Consider the following 17838-nt stretch of genomic DNA (forward strand, 5'->3'; position numbering starts at 1 on the left):
TTACAATGTAGCGAGTGATTGCCTGGCTCCTCTCATCAGTATGTAGGTCATGGACATCGGCCGTGTCTTTATCATTATTCGTGAGCTTTTGCTTCTTCCATAAGAGACAACCATTTCACATGTGTCATTTATCCGGAGCTTCTTCATTTCTTCCTATGGGGGAGATTTCCTCGGAATGTATTTTCAACTTCATAAACCACAAAAATAAAAGTGATTTCACGTTGATCACGGAAGAAAGACTCAGCCTCTCAATCCCGGCATTGTGGCGAGGATAACGCTGTGGGGTGGGGGAGGCTATCAGCAAGCTGCCAATGTCCCCAGCAAGTGGCCGGACAATAGATCCCCAGGTCACACAGATACTAATAAGAATCTCCTGACTCATCCGCTTCTCGCCCTATAAATCATGGAGAATGGGAGTTATCCTCCAAGTAACGACTCTTTAATATAAATCTAATGGCGTTTCGGGGAGCGATATCGTATAATTCTATTTCATTGAAGTTATTCATTCAAGGTGAATGTGAGAATAAAATCTCCAGGCAAATGCAGAACAAGAGAGCGAATTCATCAAGTGCGAGAAGTTATAGTGAACCGCGCAGAAGGCGATGGAAAGGGAAACGGGACGGGCGGATGTCGGACATAAGTCACTCAAAAATGATGGCTGATCAAATGGAATTCGGAAAGAAAACAAGATGATGAAATGCAATGGGATTTCTGACGGTGAATTACGAACTCGCTAAAGAAATCAAAGAACGATTAAAGGGGAAGTGTCAGCCGGGGAGAAGTAATAGAACAATAGCAATGTTTATATTAAGAAGATACATGGCGGCATACCGTCCGCAACGTGCAGCATCTTTTAAAGGGGACCCGTCACACATTGAGGTCAAAAAGTTCTACTTTGAATAGTCTCTCTGCACAAAACCGATCCTGGACCCCCCATGAGCAGGGAACGACCACAATGTGAGCTCTTTAGGCTAGCGTGCTGTAGTTTTATCCTGCCCCCATTATAGTAAATGGGGCCAGAGCGGACATCCGGCTACATGGTGGGCTAGTGATAGCACGGATCTGGCAGGCTGGTCCCCCGCAGGGGCAACTAGCAATCAATGGGGGGTCTCAGCACTCAGACCCCACCAATCAAAACGTTTGATACAGTATATCTCAATGACATATCAGAAGTTTTATTGAAAACTTAATGACCCTTTAAAGTACTTTTGACATTGGAGTATTCTGGAAGGGATAGAAGGGCAAAAAAACTCCAAGAGTTAATAAAAGGCTCGACGAGGGATGATCCGGAAAGTACTTTATTGAATCCATATATAACGTGTTTCTGAAGAAGGGGAGTGATTCCCCTTAAGTGTGGATTCATTACAGCACTTTCCAGGTGTTGCCTGGTTTTCCACGTCGATCCTTCTATTTACTCTTAGGTTGGGTTTTCCCTCCTATCCCCATCAGACGCCCAGCTTTCTGTGCAACGTTTTTTTGGGACCTTGCAGCCTGAACATCCAGCAAGATCCATTCTAAGTATTTAAGGTTCTTGCGGGCCCTCCACAACAACATTAGGTGAGAACCCATCTATAAAGCCCTGGGGCTTCTGTGCTTTGTTTTACAATACCACTCTATGTGGACTCCTCCAGATACAGCTTGAAGAAGGGCACCACAAATGGGCCCGAAACGTTGCAAAAAATGTTAAATGTACCACTGGTGTTGAAACTGGAATGAATAAAAACTGAATCTTTGAATATCAACTTTTTGGCGTGTTGTCTCAAAATTTATGGGAACGATTTATGTGAATTCCCAGGGTGGAAGCGATCAACTGGTGACGTGCACCCACAAAGGCCATTTAGTGGATAAGTGCTGTGGCCGTACTGTGTTTTCAAGATATTGAATCCATCTATGTGGTGTTCCGTGCTGTTTTTTGTTCATTTTATGGCCCTGGGGTATTCTGGTCAGCAACAAAATATTGCTGTGTGAAAGTGGCCTTAAGTTGTTTTGGGTCAAGTTTCTGTACACTGGCCGAAATGTCCGCCAATAATCGCTAACGAGCGTTCTGCCAATAACCGCTAATGAGCAATCGTACTGCCACCGATTGCCCTATAGACAAGTAAACTGATTTCTAATCATGTTTGAAGGGGTTATTCAACCCCTATAATGCCTCCTCTAATGCCCGGGCCCCTCACACAGGTTGTACATGGTTTCTACTACCTGCACGGCCACCGCTGCATCTTCCCATGGCGCAGTTCAAAACATCCAGTGACAACAGCCAATAGCAGGATGCGATGGGGACGAGCCTTCCTAGCATCAGCCGCATCTGGGCTTGCTATAGGATGCATCCGGCACCCCGAACCCCCGTCGCCGTATGTTTTGACTTGTACCACGGGGAGATGCAGCAGCGGCCGTGCGGGCATCAGGAACGACGCAGATGCCGGGCAGCCAGGTAAGTACAACCTGTGTGAGGGGCCCGGGCATTAAAGGGGGCATTATAGGGTTTGGATAACTCTGTTAAACTTCACGTTTGTTCTCCATATCCGACCCCTTTAGTTATGTCAATATTTTTGTGTATATTTTCCTTTTTATCTATGAGATCAAGTCAATAAACCTCTTTTGAAACCAAAAACATAAATCACATAAATCAAAAATGAAGGTTTATACAGAAGAGAAGTCAGGAAACAAGTCAAAATAGATAAATCATAATGTCGAGTCGACAGACAGAGGCCAGAAATTTACACTTAGATAAGCAGATCCCTCCGAGACCAGAACATGTATACATTCCTGTAGATCAAGGAGAGTTGAGCACGATGAGGGGCAAGATGACAAAAAAGTGCAAAAGAAATATTTAATGGTCAGGGAGAATGAGGTTTGTAGTGTCAGGTTCAGGTACTGACGTCATTAGTTTGATATGGGTTTGGTTCCATGTGTGGATTTGTAACATTGTTATTACATTTCTTGACGTCTTGTCTTGTTTTCCCCATATTTTTGTACTCGTTGACACCTCCTCCGCCGGTGTCTTTCAGAAGCCTCCGATCTCATAGTCTGACGATAATGGCATCTTTTAAGACATTGGAGAAGTAATTAGCAGACAGTCACCTGCCATCTACATGATGTTGTCACACATATAATTGATTGCCTGTTTATTAAGCTGAGAATGGAACATCTCGTTTGCAGATGGTGCCTGTGACTGAGGAGCTGAAATTATATTGCAATAGTGTTGAAAAGAGTTTGAATGTTCATATGATCTTCAACTTAAAGGGACAGTCTGCATTTTAGATTTTTTTTTCTTCTAGAAAGGACCCCCAAACACAACCTGATCACAGTTGGTGCCACCACTGAGACCACCAGCAATCAATTATGATCCAACAGAATACCTTCAATTTCTGTACTGTGCCCCCACAGGGGCAATAAAGCATTGCATGCGGCCCACAGAAATCTATGGTTTGTCCTTGTAATGCAAGGAGCTGGTTGGTCCTCCAAGGGAAAGCTTTATGGTCTGGATAATTTATAGAAATCCCAAACAAGGGACCTTCCCACAGTACTTTACATCCTAAATGCTCAAAGTTTTTAACAGTTTCATCCGCACCATACAACCCCTTTAATGACATGGGTTTTGCACCGAAATATAATTGAGATATGTACAACACGACTAGGTGGTAGCCCGCCATACATCAGGGCCCTGCTTTTGTCATTCCTTGTACTATGCCCCATTCGTCTGGGCCCAGGACAAGTGACAAGTTGTCTTGACAGCATTATGCAACAAGCAAAGGGAAAATATTGATTCATGGCTGAAATAAGTCATCATGGTGGTTTGTGCCAGATAGAGAAGAAAAGGAAGAGTTAACAACTCCAATCAAAGGAGAAAAGGTAGACTTAAATCTTGTCTTAGCTCTTGTTTATGACAACTACTCTACAACTTCATTCAGTGCAGTGAAGAAGTGGGTTCTTCTCAGAGCTGCAACAGAAAGTATGGTCTAAGAAGACTGAAGTTGGCCCAATTTGAGTTCACATTCAAAAAATTTCTATATACAACATTGCACTTTCGATGCATTGCCACAAAAATATTGAGTGAAAGGTTTCAATCTTTATAATGCAGGAGATGTATCAGCACAGCTCTGGGAGGATTGCCTGAAGTAAGGGTCTGGGAAGGACTGAAGGACTCAATGGTGAACAAGGATGTCAAGTACCAAATTTGTCTTGCATCCATTTTGCTAAATAATTATCGGCTGAGGCTCAACAAGCCTTATGTTCTTGTGCTCTGACCTATTTTCCAGGTCCTAAGCTTTGGTCTGTAACACTGTAATCACTGAAACCTGTTTGAGTCTCTAGGAACGGGCACCATTTAATCTTTTAGGTCAGTCATCCTGCCTTCCTTTGTAGATGTACACTCTGGCTTCCTCTGTAAGTCATGCCTAATACAGAAGAAATTTTCCCCATTTACTTGAGCTTCTCCTTGAGCAGAAAGGCAGATATAGATGCAGACTGGGTGTATGCAAACCGAGCTGTAATCTCTTCAGGTTATCATGCCTCTAATCCCACACAGGTTTCCAGGCACCATCTTGGCCTCTTCTCTTCTTGGCACTCTTATTCAGACAATCTGCCAGGCTTGAAGATGCTCCAGTCAAACTCTTTAATCGAAGAGTAGCCCCAGTACTAAACCTACACTGGAGGTGAGTAAAATACTAATACAATGCCAGAAAATGAAAAATACTATTTTACAATATGGCCATTCTGGAGGGTGTTACATGTAGTGCTCAAAGTTCCAAGATCCTTCCTTTACATACAGATGCTTTGGTCTGGCATCAAAGTTGTTGTTTTTAGTCTACTAGTAGTGTTGATCGCGAATACTCTAATCGCAAATTTTTAGCGCAAATTCACGAAGATCTAGAATAGAGTTCTATATCTTTGTAATTGCGAATATTCTAGATTTTTTTTCACCCTCACTGCTTCTTGCTTGTGGGCCAATGAGAAGGCTGCAATATATTTGTCAGAGCTTAGCAACATCCCTAGCAACCAATAGGAAAGTTGCCTTCCCCTTACTATATAAGAATCTCCCCAGCAGACATTTTCTGCAGTTTTTTGCAGTTCTGAGAGAGAGCAGTGACATTGCTGTGCTCTGTGCTTTCATCTGGATCCTATTCCTTATCCAATTACATTAGATAGTTAGTTAGCTCATATATATAATACCGATAGTTAGTGGGACAAAGGTTAGATAGTGATATAGTGTAGCTGATTCCATCAACCATCAAGGTTCCAGTGCAGGGTGTTAGTGTGATAGGAATTACTGTACTGTGACAGGGATTAGTGTCTTTGTCTTTCATCTTTGAAAAAAAAAAAAAAAAAACTTAGTGCACCAATCAATAATATCTACTTAGACCTGATAAAATGTGAAGTTGCATGTATTGCACAAAAATATGTGCATCATTAGTGCAGATTTGCACAATGGCGAATATATTGGAGCACTCTATCTGTATATAAAGCTATTGTTCTGCCACGCATGCGAAATGTAATCAAAAACAGTGCTGTAATGGAAAATTACTTACAGTGATCAGGAGTTCTTCCTCACAGTCACGAAAGTTGCTGCCAATCATTTTCTCCAGTGTCAGGAAACTACTAGCAGCTTGGCAAATGTAGCAAAAGTGCCCCCCACGCCTGTACTGCGCGGGCAATAGTCGCAAACTACATTGCCGATTTTCGCAATCAAGAAAATAATGACTGGAGATCACAAATTCTAGAATTTGCAAATTTATGGCAAATATTAGGCCAAAAATTCACGAAATGTCGCGAAACTGAATATCGCCTATGCTGCTCATCACTATCTAGTAGAACTTTTTTTTTCCGTCTTCTCTCTCGTACTGGACCGTTGATTGGGTGTTATTGAACTATTCACAATGCTTGCTTGATGAAGGTGTGCGCTATTTCTGCACATAATGGACTTAGGAAAACGCTAAATTATGGGACTTCGAGAAGCTGAATGGTCCATCTGTCAAATCACAAAAACTGTTGGATGAGAAGTTTCTGTAGTTCATCGGTGTTGTCGACAATGGTCAGAGGAGGCACTCAATCACATACAGAGGGTAAGGATGATCAAGATAGACATATGCATACAAACATCAACAGGAGCTGCAGTATCTCAAAGGACAGCCATGGCATCATAATAAGTTTCTTCTGCGGTGACTGCCCGGACCCTAAGAAACTGTCCACATGAAGCAGGACAGCATTCACGCACTCCACTGGCTTGTTTGCCATTGACCTCTCATCATCTCCAAGAACATCTGCACTGGTGCCACGAGAGAACCTATTGGATGCATGAATAGCAAACATTAGTGTTCAGTGATGAAAGCAGTTTCTGCCTTGGTACTAATTATGGCTGCATCCGAGTTCTCAGGAGGGCTGGAGAGTGCCATCATGTATAGTGTGGAGATGCACAGGACCAACAACAGGGGTCATGGTGTGAGGCACCTTTAGCTACTGTACCATGGCTATTCCTGTCTAATATTCATGAAGGGAACATTGGCCATCTTGGAACCGGTTCTACTGCCTTTTTTGAGTTAGTAGATGTGGTGCTCTAACAAGATAATGCCGCCCACACTCTGGCCCCACTATAATATGTGCTCTTCGGGGTATTCAGCAGAATCCCTGACCAGCTCCATCCTCAGATCTCTCCAGTATTGAGAATGCCTGAGAATGGATGGCGTGACTGCAGCCAACAACCCCCTTGGCTCAACTACAGCTCCAAATTGAAAGAGCTTGAAATGACCACAGGAGGATATCCAACCTCTGTATTACCACTACCATGCCAGAGTGGCAGCCTGTATGGCAAGCAGTATTAATGTGAGCCTGCCCCAACATATGCCCTGCTGCAGAACCCAGAATAAAGATAGCACCACCTTGTGTGATCAGTGACCAAGCGCCACTAGCAGTTTATACTTTGCCAGTTTTGTAGGTGATTTTTTTTTTTCATTTTCCGCTAATGTATATCCGTGCAGACCTAGAGGGATACATGGAAGGGTACTTGAGGGAACCTCTGATAATCATCACCCATGTGTCCAAACCACTAGACAGAATTGTTGCGACATTTTATTAAATGTGTAGAGATCTTAAGACAATCTGCCACACATGAAACATTTGCACTGGGACCACCAATGGTCCAAGGTGTTCAAGTTTTAAAAACATCTTTACAATCATCAGGTTCTACTTGTACATCTGATATTATCTCTATGGTGGAAACAACATCAAACTGGACATGATTAAAAGAGCAAAACAATGCTTTCCCATTACTGTAAGATGCTGGAAAGTTCCTTGAAGCTTCCCCGTGTTACATCAGAAAACAATTTCATCTCTGGATGCTGAAGTTACTGCCCGTGGTGCCGAGGCTTTGTTTCTGTAAATCATTTTGCAAGTGAGATATTGTTGGAGCAGCCTTGTGTGTGCAGACCTGTAAAACAGAGACCATGTGGAGATAACAGATTATCGACACAGAGCAGGTTCTTCTTGTCTTTGAAGCCGGCTCCATTCTGTAGTTATGCAGAATGTAAAATGATTGCATCCACTTCACCTGCAGGCAAGCTCAAATCACCGGCCTCCGATGGCTTTCCAAAATCTCTAATTAACTGCAAGCACTTGGTTCAGATGTTTCCTAAGCTGATTTAATTACCCAACCAGCATTATACCAAGGCTGTCAGCAGTAAAGAGCGCGGGCACCATGTTGGAGAAGGGAGGGGGGGGAGTGAAATATTCAACAGTGTGAGGGTTATTATTATGATAAAATGTGTTGGGGGGGGGAGTTAGGATGCCAACGATGAATATGGATGTGTGATCGGCTGATAAATCTTGGACAGAAGGAAATGTGAGGCTTGGACAATGGGGAATAAGAAGGACAATTGGATCAGTAAGCTGGAAAGCGCCGGTAATTACAGCGTGACTCAGTGTTATTCTCCAGCAGCTGGTAATGATGGACCGGGTGATGGAGAGGATGAGGACAGGTTTCTTTTTCGCACTAAATGTTTGATGAAACTTAAAAAATATTCCAGTTCTTTACGGTTGAACAGAGCCTATTAGGTTTTATGTGAAGAGCCAAAGGCCCTCATCATAAGTAGCAGAAGTGTCTTTCATTACGAGACCTGTTGCCTGGCAAACACTCAGCCTCCTTCCTGGGTGACCACCATTTGAGTACATATTACATGTGCGTTCAGTCTTGTGTCGGAAGTTTGAGGAAAGGGGGTGTTAAAAGTACCATGCCCCAGTTAGAGATGTGTTTGCAGTTGCATCAAATGAGGTGTCGACTCGAGGCTCAGTGAGGGAGAAGGAGATAGTAAGAGGCAGTCAAGGGGAGAAGGATGGTAGGGAGAAGGGAGGAGAGAGCTACCAGGATAGGTGGCTATGGCCAGAAAGCACTGTGATCTACCATAAACCTATAGCATGAGTTGTCACTGACTGTAGCTAGTGCACTGAGAGGCCTCAGGGAGAGATATATAACCAATGGGCTGTGGGCTATCAGTGAAATACTTAGACCATTAAGCTGTTTACCTTCCTAGAAACTGTTAAGTTGCCCATTGTAACCATCAAGAGTATAATACATCTGTAACCATCAAGAGTACAATACATCTGTAACCATGAAGAGTATAATACATCTGTAACCATGAAGAGTACAATACATCTGTAACCATCAAGAGTACAATACATCTGTAACCATCAAGAGTACAATACATCTGTAACCATCAAGAGTACAATACATCTGTAACCATCAAGAGTACAATATATTAGTAACCATCAAGAGTACAATACATCCGTAACCATCAAGAGTACAATACATCCGTAACCATCATGACTACAATACATCTGTAACCATCAAGAGTGCAATACATCCGTAACCATCAAGAGTACAATACATCTGTAACCATCAAGAGTACAATACATCCGTAACCATCAAGAGTACAATACATCCGTAACCATCAAGAGTACAATACATCCGTAACCATAAAGAGTACAATACATCCGTAACCATCAAGAGTACAATACATCCGTAACCATCAAGAGTACAATACATCTGTAACCATCAAGAGTACAATACATCCGTAACCATCAAGAATACAATACATCCGTAACCATCAAGAGTACAATACATCCGTAACCATCAAGAGTACAATACATCTGTAACCATCAAGAGTTCAATACATCCGTAACCATCAAGAGTACAATACATCCGTAACCATCAAGAGTACAATACATCCGTAACCATCAAGAGTACAATACATCCGTAACCATCAAGAGTACAATACATCTGTAACCATCAAGAGTACAATGCATCCGTAACCATCAAGAGTACAATACATCCGTAACCATCAAGAGTACAATACATCTGTAACCATCAAGAGTACAATACATCCGTAACCATCAAGAATACAATACATCCGTAACCATCAAGAGTACAATACATCCGTAACCATCAAGAGTACGATACATCCGTAAGCATCAAGAGTACAATACATCCGTAACCATCAAGAGTACAATACATCCGTAACCATCAAGAGTACAATACATCCCTAACCATCAAGAGTACAATACATCCATAACCATCAAGAGTACAATACATCCGTAACCATCAAGAGTACAATACATCCGTAACCATCAAGCGTTACATCTAATTGTGACTGTAACAACTAAGAACTGTTTCCCCATAATAGGATCCCAATGACAATGCTTCAGAAAATCATTAAAGAAATGATGGACTGTCACAAACTCTCCTGTCCGGGCTTCAGCCGCTGGGAGAGACGCACTGGTAAGCCACGCCCCCTGGTGATGCAAAAACATCCTAAGCAACAGGATGCAATGCTCTGTTTCTCCCTGCAGAGGACATGTGCTGGAGGAAACTCAATTTCTATGTGCTAGTCTCTCTGACTAATGAAGCGCAGAGTCATGGACCGATCCTAGGACTCACTGCTCTATTTAAACCCCTTCCTGGCCTTGTGCCAGTGATAGTCATTGACTCCCTAGCAGTGTTCCTGGTTCCTGTGCTTATTGGATTGCTTGTTCCTCTGACCCCGACTTGTCTTCGGACCATTGTCTGTGTCTCATTTGGTACTGCATAGCTGTCTGGTTCTGACCCATTTACGTACGAACCTGTTTTTGTGATGTTTTGTCTCTTGGTGTTTGTCTGCCTCTGCACATAAGTAGTGCAGGGGCTGTTGACCATTTGCGGTCTTGCTACCAAGGACTTGCACTGCAAGTATGTAGGGAAAGCAGGCTGGGTTCTAGGTTAGGACTTACTGTCCGTGTCTATGTCTACCTACAGGAGTTACAATGGACTTGTCAAGAGAACTTGTCATGAAGACTGCCCAGCTGAGAGGATCCTGTAAGAAGTGGAAGCTGTGCCCAAGGCTCCAGATAATGGTGGTGCGACTGGCCTAGACATTTCACCAGGGTATACCAATATTGCCGGCCACAAATCTCCACTATAATACTATCCATTAAAGGGAACATGTCACTTCAGTTTTGCCCCAAACCACTCACACTGGCAAAGTAATGATAGTTGTTCCTCAGTATTTATTTTGTGCTCTTATATAGCGCTACTATATTCTGCAGCGCTTTACAGACATTATCATCCAACTGTCCCCAATGGGGCTCACAATCTAACGTCCCTATCAGTATGTCTTTGGAGTGTGGGAGGAAACCAGAGAACCCGGAGGAAACCCAGGCAAACACGCGGAGAACATACAAATTCCATGCAGATGTTGTTCTTGGTCAAATTCGAACCTAGGACCCCAGCGCTGCAAGGCACCATTGCTAACCACTGAGCCACCGTGCTGCCCACCAGTGCTAACCACTGAGCCACCGTGCTGCCCACCAGTGCTGACCACTGAGCCACCGTGCTGCCCTAGATGTGTTTCCATCCTGTCTACAGCTTAGGTGGTCTGTGTCATCAAGTGCCTTCTTTTCAGCCTTCATCCACCCTCTTTTGGATTCTCAATTCTCCAGTCTCCTGAAACTAGAGCTTCTGTACAGGGTGGTCACCTAGCATTGTTGTCAGAACACCTTGAAGGTACACACACAAGACTTCCAGGAGAAGATCATCTAGGCAGAAGTGGGAGGGGGTTTGCTTTGCTAACTCATGAATATATTGGACTCTTTCACTGAACTGAACATCCAGTGGCCATACATCACCTAATTTATATCTGACATGGTGATGTATGGGAAAATATTGTATAGGCATCGCACCCTGGTTAGAACAAGAAATTTTCAGAAATGACGATGGTTCCTGATACCAATGTGAGGGATTTGGGGGCCAAACGGAGGCGACTCGTTGACTTTAAAGCTGCAAGCTGTGCACCCATCACATACAGTTGCAAAAAAATGTAAGTGAACCCTGGATTTAAATAACTTATTAATGCAATGGGTTCACTTACTTTTTTTTGTAACTGTAAGGCCGCTTTCAGACAAGCGAGTGTCACGCTCCTGACTCGCAGCACAGCTCCCATCCTTAACTTCCAGCACTGCCGGGGTAGCATAGCATCGTGTTGATTTATGATGCTATGTAACCCTTAGAGTTCTGGAATGTATTGGATAATACTGACATAATGCCAGTTTCTGAATTCATCAGTTTGATCTTCTTTCCGAGATCTTGCTGCCAGCAGAAGCGTTGTCTTGAGGAAAGCATTGCTGTGTTCAGTAATAATATCGTCTGTTCTATATTTCAAGACATTAATACAAAACTATACTTCTAGATAGATAGATAGATAGATATGAGATAGGAAGCTATTGCGGACCAAAAAGATTGTTTTAACTAATCAGCAGCCAGCCAGCCCTGTGATGTCACAGCCCTATAAATACCCTCAGCCATCTTGTATTCTGCCATTTTCCAGTGTGCTTAGTGCAGGGAGAGACGTCAGCAGGCGCTAGAGACAGTGCTAGGAAAGACTTCATTGTGCTAAAGAAACGATTTACAAGTGCAGGGAAAGGATAGGGAGGAATCATTCCACAGCATTTATGTAGAACAGGGTTCAGTCGGGGAGGTTACAGCCTGGGGAATAGGAACAATCCTATTACACCTTGCTGCACTGACTGGGGACCTAAATTGCCATTATTCAGCTCTGTAATTCCAGCAAACCGTTCTTATTATTGGGATGCAAGTTTCGTGTGATACAGTCATTAACAGGGTTATTACAAGGAAATATTTCTATGTCTTATCTGCCCTTGTGCGGTGCAGTTATATGTTCTAAAGCATTTTTTCGCTTGTATTAGTGGGAAAAAAGGGCTTATTAGCCGTTGTGTGGTGAAGTGCGAAAATTACAGCCCTTTTTGTCGTGTATTAGTGGCAAAAGTAAAATATAGGTCAGATAAAATAGTGTTAGTCGGATGCACAGGGAGGTTGATACACCAAAGAAGGGTGCTCTCAGTCTTACAGCGTCACCCCGCTGTTACAAAGGAAAGAATTGAAAAGGAAATGACTGGGCACACCTAAGGATATTTAGTGACCAACAATTTATTAAGTTAAAAAGACAAGTAAGTTGCGGTAATTGAAATATCAGATATATAAATGCAGAATCATTGAGCGGTAAAAAGTTAATAAAATTAATAAAGTTTACGCACTTGAACAATGATTCATAAAAAGGTTCATATAAAAATCTGTGTAAAAAGTTCTGTACATTTGTGGTTAATGTGCAGACCAGTCACTAGATGGTAGCGGTACCGCCCGTGACTGCTAGCTACACCTCAAACACAAATGGACAGCTGAAATACAAAATAATTGGACTAATATCAAAACAGCGATCTGGTGTCAATAAAAGTTCAATGCAAACAATAGTTAGTAGATATATAACTATGTGCAAATATAAGCCGCGGTCAGGTGATGAAATGTAATAATCGACTTGACATAGGAATTCAATGCCCCGTAGTGGTCATGGGAGTCCAAATGAGACAAATGTTAGTTAGGGATAGTAAACTAGCCTTGGTATGGCAAAAGTGCAGGAATTGTAAGTTTTGACTTACTCCGCAGCTCAGCGGTGCAGTTATCTGTGGTAAAGACTTTTGTGATGTATATTAGCGGAAAAAGAAAAAATATATTTGCCGCTGAGCGGTCCAGTTATATGTTGAAAAGCCTTTAGTGTAGTGTAAAAGTGAAAAAAAATTAGGGCCTAATTGCCGTTCAGCGGTGCAGTTATATATTCTAAAGCCCTTTTTGCGGTATGGACCAAATTACGTAGTGGGAATTTTTTTTGTGTGAAACAGGCTTTTGTGGGGAAAATTGATGCGTGATTGTAGACTTTGTTCTGTATGACTGATGTTATATGTTGAAAAGCCTTTAGTGTGCTGTGAAAGTAGGAAAAATTGTTGTTGTGAAAAATTTGTGTCACTCCGTTCACCCAGGCAAACCAGGTGCAGAACAGCGTGAGACTGATGAGAGGGGTCGCACATGGCTTGCATACAATACATGCCTCCAACATAATTATTGGATCTCTACATGAAAATAATGTATGTGCTGTAAATCACGAGAGGGGCATAGTTGGAGACATTGACTTCACAAGAGATACAGAGCAGCGGAGTTCAGCAACCTCTATTTGCTTCCCGCTGGTTACTGCTCCTGAATTAAAATTGGGGCAACCAGCTTCAGCTTCCTCTGATGTGTATGCCTACGGAGTCCTTTTATTATGGCTTTTCACAGGGAGCAAGAATGTTACGCACAATTCTGATGGAACTCCTGATCTTAAGAAACTGGACTTGGACTCCAAAGCAGATGCTCTCCTGTCATGTCTTGTGTGCTGTGGAGATCGAATGCAGACGGAGCAGATAAAAACACATGAATATTTTCAACTTACTGAAGCTGCTTGATTTAACGACCATCACCATACATGTACGGCGGGTGGGCTGATCGGGCGGGTGCAGGAGCTGCGCCCGCTTGATCAGCGCAGGGGTCCGGCAGTCACTGATAACATGAATATTTTCAACTTACTGAAGCTGCTTTATTCAATTGTGAATAGATGGTAAAGGCAAAGTCTGCTGGTGTGTTGTCATCATCATTATGTTTACTGCAGGACCTACGATGACGTAATTCGGTCCATACAGCAAAAGGAGGTCTACAATCACCCATCAATATTCCAGAAAAAAGCCTGTTTCACATAAAAAATTTCAACAATGAAAGGATAATGGAATTCGCTTCATTTGGTTATTGTTCTGACGGATCAGAGGAAGGGGTGAAATAATCAGTGATGTCAACACAAACTTACTGCTGACCCCCTCTCCACTCTGTCGGGGGCTCTACTTGTATAAGCGTTTAATAGAACAGGTTCTGTAGACATCTATGTGTAATCAGCTGACGACGGTGTAAAGGGAGTGCGCTTCTTCTTGACACTAACATTGACCTGTAAGGCTGAGTTCATACTTGAGTTATTTGGTCAGTTTTGGCCCTGTGACTGCCCTAATAAGTGAAGTGTGCAGTGATTCTAAGAGCGACGCCTGTCATCTGCATGTCATACTGACTCACAGTATTATTTCACTACCAAAGCAGACTCCCTATGCGTGTTACTGCAAGGCACAGTGTTCTACATCCCTATAGAGGCACAGTGTTCTACACCACTATAAAGGCTCTCTGCAGCCCGGAAATAGCCGTTTTTTAACGTAATCTCTAGTCCTTATCCCTGTGGAGATGCTGTGGCATAATCTGAAGGGGGCTGCGCATGTAAGGCAACCCATAAATATTGCTGGACTGAAACACATTTGCAGGAAGGAATGGTCCAATCTCACCCCTCAGCATTTTACCAATCTTATATGTAGCTCCAGGAAACATTTAGTGGCGGTAATTTCTGCTAAAAGGCTAGCATAAAGTTCTATTATTTATCTATCTGTCTATCTATCTAGCTAATAAATCCAAAGAAGGAGGCAGCACTCCAGCCTTAGGTGACACTAGACGTGCCATCCAAGTTCTCATTACTGTATTCCTTTTGAATCATAGATTTTTATAGCTCTGTCAGCCTTTGCTGAAGACATTTTTTGGGATGGCCCCACTGATGCCTATTATAAGATACCCCTTTTTGGAATGTATACAAACTTTCCCGATCGCTATGGTGATCGGACACACCCCTGTGGTGGATTGGCCGGTGTGGAGTCACGTGGTCCGATCCTTCCCCCTTTGATGCGTCCCCAGTCACGTGGACGGGCGTTTGGGGTTGCGCCGCTCGCGTCTGGGACGATGGGGCAGGGCGTCTGGCCCCACGCCTGCGCAGTGCACGCACAGGGACGCCGGACACCTGTGGCCACACTGAACCACCAATGGTAAGCTGGTTTTAACCTAAAGAATATCTCTATTTAATGCAGCTGTAGTTGTAACAGCGGACAATGTTGTTTTAACCCTTTAGTTATTAGCACTTTAATACTAAAGCACAGGCTCACAAATCATCTTTATGATTATGTGACACAATCATTATGTATTCACTGTATTTATGAAGATTTCACATTATGAATTGTATGGTTTTTACGATATTTATACACTTTTTTACTTTGAATATTTGTAATACTCTTGGTATTATGTGATTATTTGTTGTATGTATCATGTGACCTTTTTGCACTTTGGTATTTTGGGTATATATACCCAGTTGTGACACTATTTCTTTGCTTGGCAAAGGCCTCATTCAGTGGGCCGAAACGTTGCCTGGGAAATAAATTGGGTCACCACCTTTTCACCTAAAGCTGGAGAGCTGCCTCGTTCTTTGGATTTATTATACATTGGAAGAGACGCCTGTCTTCCCTGAGGATTTTGCACCCTGTTCACACCATCTAACTGTGCTGCTGCTTCATATGTGTATCTATCTATCTATCTATCTATCTATCTATCTATCTATATTCTGTCACGGACAGCACACCTGTTTGTGTTATTAGTTTGGCTACATTGTGTTTGTCTATAATTATGACTTCAGACCTCATTCTATTAGTTGCAGAAATCTCCATCATTCTAAAGATTCCCCTTACTTTTTCCTGTAAGGCCCCTTTCACACGGGCGTTGCGGGAAAATGTGCGGGTGCGTTTCGGGAACACGCGTGATTTTTCCTCGCGAGTGCAAAACATTGTAATGCATTTTGCACTCGCGTGAGAAAAATCGCGCATGTTTGGTACCCAAACCCGAACTTCTTCACAGAAGTTCGGGCTTGGGATCGGTGTTCTGTAGATTGTATTATTTTCCCTTATAACATGGTTATAAGGGAAAATAATAGCATTCTGAATACAGAATACATAGTACAATAGCGCTGGAGGGGTTAAAAAAATAATAAATAATTAAACTCACCTTAGTCCACTTGATCGCGGAGGCCGGCATCTCTTCTGTCTCCTTCTTTGCTGATTGTAGGAATAGGACCTGTGGTGACGTCACTCCGGTCATCACATGGTCCATCACCATGGTAAAAGATCATGTGATGGATCATGTGATGACCGGAGTGACGTTACCACAGGTCCTTTTCCTGCACACAGCTAAGATGAAGACAGAAGAGATGCCGGCTGCGCTATCAAGTGAATTAAGGTGAGTTAAATAATTTTTTATTTTTTTTAACCCCTCCAGCGCTATTTTACTATGCATTCTGTATTAAGAAGGCTATTATTTTCCCTTATAACCATGTTATAAGGGGAAATAATAATGATCGGGTCTCCATCCCGATGGTCTCCTAGCAACCGTGCGTGAAAATTGCACCGCATCCGCACTTGCTTGTGATTTTCACGCAACCCCCTTCACTTCTATGGGGCCTGCGTTGCGTGAAAAACGCAGAATATAGAGCATGCTGCGATTTTCACGCAACGCACAAGTGATGCGTGAAAATCACCGCTCATGTGAACAGCCCCATAGAAATGAATGGGTCGGGATTCAGTGCGGGTGCAATGCGTTCAACTCACGCATCGCATCCGCGTGGAATACTCGCCCGTGTGAAAGGGGCCTAACTGACACGTAGTCGGCGGTGCTTCCTATACAGCTGAGAAAAAGTATGGTGATGCATGCCACTCTGATGGAGGACACTTCTTTACTTTCCATTGGGTAACTGGACCACTATGGATACATTTAATGTATACATCAGGACATATGCATTGAACATATAAGCGCCAAGCCTAATATAAAGGCACAGGGACACATGCATCATTAAATCATGACACAGAAACATGTCACATATTACGAGGTACAACAAACAAATGTATTATTGCTGCAAACCCCATGAGAGCTCTACTGGTTTTACTCAATATCATTATGTAGATTATAGGTTGGAATCACTTAGGTGACATCATGTTCACAATGTTGCAAATGGAAAAATACAAGTAATTGAGGTGGAAGTTTGTGAAAAGTCAAGCAATGCCACAATCCAAGTAAATCATAATGCAACACTCGAACATTGATGACAGTCACACTGAGCGGCTCCAGCTGGGAACCTGTTTTGCAATTTTTGGTTGGCTTTTCTTTCTGTCACTTAGTGTCAGCTCTGGTCTTGATTATAAAAGTATAATAACTGGATCCGCTCTCCAGATAATTGCTCCTTCTGTGTTATTGGTGGTAGACATCACATCATTTCAGACAATTGAAAAGTAAGAAACAATGTAACCAGGAGAGTAGCTTCAGTATAATTACATACTCATTACTGCTGGCAAGAGGCTTCTACCTCCTATCCAGGTAGCAAATTATGTACATTTCTCCCAGCCCCTGGGCCAACAAGTTGGAAAAGATGGAGAAGGCAACTCTTGCTTTTGTTTCTCCATTTTTCTTTTTGGAATTGTATGCATTGTACTGTATTTCTATAGGTATCACAGATGCTATATATCCCACTGGGATCTTTATATATTAGAACCATTCTTTTACTGGACAAAGTCACATTCTCTGCCTATGTCCAA

The sequence above is a fragment of the Bufo bufo genome, chromosome 8 (genome assembly GCF_905171765.1).
Source record: "Bufo bufo chromosome 8, aBufBuf1.1, whole genome shotgun sequence".
In the NCBI taxonomy this organism is placed as follows: Eukaryota; Metazoa; Chordata; class Amphibia; order Anura; family Bufonidae; genus Bufo; species Bufo bufo.